Source organism: Aphis gossypii, chromosome 3 (genome assembly GCF_020184175.1).
Source record: "Aphis gossypii isolate Hap1 chromosome 3, ASM2018417v2, whole genome shotgun sequence".
Taxonomy (NCBI): domain Eukaryota; kingdom Metazoa; phylum Arthropoda; class Insecta; order Hemiptera; family Aphididae; genus Aphis; species Aphis gossypii.
In genome coordinates, this window is record NC_065532.1 from 41,876,289 (window position 1) to 41,878,269 (window position 1,981).

Genomic DNA, 1,981 nt, shown 5'->3' on the forward strand with positions numbered 1-1,981 from the left:
ATCTACCGTTTTACCGATGATATAACATTACAATTAAACTGTATACTTTTATATATTTACCTATATAATAATAACGCTAACAATATTATACGCCATATTATGACGACATGTGTGTAAGTATTTACAGAAATAATTTTCACGAAATTGATGTAAATTTTTTTGAACGTTCATGTATTACATACCTAATCAAGTATTTAGTGCATACATTATCGAGGTCACAATTTGCTATTATAATATTATTATGCTTGTTGGTGCGTAAATTAAAGAATACATTATTAAAACTAATCAGATATGTAAATAAAAAATTCATTTAAACGAGCGTACGTGAAAATAATGATGAACACAAAATGTTGTAAGCGGAAAGTATGAAATAACAAAATATTTATAAATTTTAAACAAATTTTAAATATTTGATAGAAAATTTTATCATGATGTAAAATTTAATATCGCAATGATTATCGTTGCATTCAATTGCATTCAATATCCATTAAGCAATATTGGATAATAATTTATGTTTTAGGATGCCAAAATATTATTATTGTGATAATTAACAATACTGTTAAACTCAAATAATTTAAATTGTTATTTCTTTTTTTTTTTCCCCAAAACAGCACCCTCGAGTAACTGAGTCATAATAATATAATAATATTTTATTATAATATACACGCGATGTATTAGCGAATTAAAGTAGTATAGTATGTTTAATTTTTATTGTTTGAAGTTATTGAGTTGTGTTTTAATTAATAGCATTTATCCAAGTTCTCGTATTTTGCAAATAATGTATTACAATGATTTTTTTTTATTTATCAAAAGACATTTTTTCTAATATAAATTATTCTTGAAAAGTTCCAATACACATTGCGGAAACGTAAAATTTTGATAATTTTTTTTTTATAATAAGACGGTGACTTTCTGTAGATTGCAAACCACTCTGATTTTCTTAGAAATTGTTATAACTTATAACTTATAAACATCAAAATATTCACACACATTTGAGTATTTGTAAATGTGTGTTCCTGGTATTTTAGAGAAAATTTAAAAATCGAAGTCCAATATAACTTAAATAAATTATTCTAGTTTCATATGAAAAAAAAAAAATAAACAAAATTTAGAATTCTACAAATCATGGTTCTTAAACCTTTTTTCCTGAAATATGGTTTCGGATCACTAGAATAATTTGATTTGATTTATTTCCTACAGCGTAAATCGTATTCAAATGTTTCCCTTACAATGTAACTAGAAATTGTTTGAATTTATGTTCTTAAATAAACAACCGACACCCTAAAATAGTATAATTGTTAATTTTATGAATGTTGCATATTTAATAAAAGCTGACTTTGCTTACTATTCATTATAACAAAAATAAACATTTGTTCACTAACCAATCTTCATTTCAAATATCTTTAGAATTTTTTTTTTTTAAATATTCCAACATTCATATCAGACAAATAACTTATCAATAAATAAATAATTACATAAATGGAATAAATGGTTTGTCTTTTGTCTAACAGAACATATAATATTGTTTTGGTAATAAATATGATACATATTATCCTGAGATTTTCAATTAGTTTTCAAAGATTATATACAGTGAAAAAATAATGCTTACAATTATTAAGAACAAAACATTTAAACTAAATTGGTTAGGTATTTTAATTAGTTTTGTTCTTGTTAAATTATAAGAACAATATATGGATAAATTACAATAATATGAAATATTATATTATTTTATTATAATATTATTATATTTATTTTATCTAGATAATCGGTAGAATAGATGAAAATAAAATTAAGAAAATTTGACAACTTAATACTTATAAACAATATAATACAAAATCATAACACAGAATAGGTCACAGGAATAGGGCCAAAAATAGATGGGTTTTTCTCAAAGTTTAATGGGAGTAGGAAGGTTTAGATAAGCTAATTTGATTCATCAGATAATGCCGTTTTTGGTTCATTAGTTGTTATTATGTCGCAG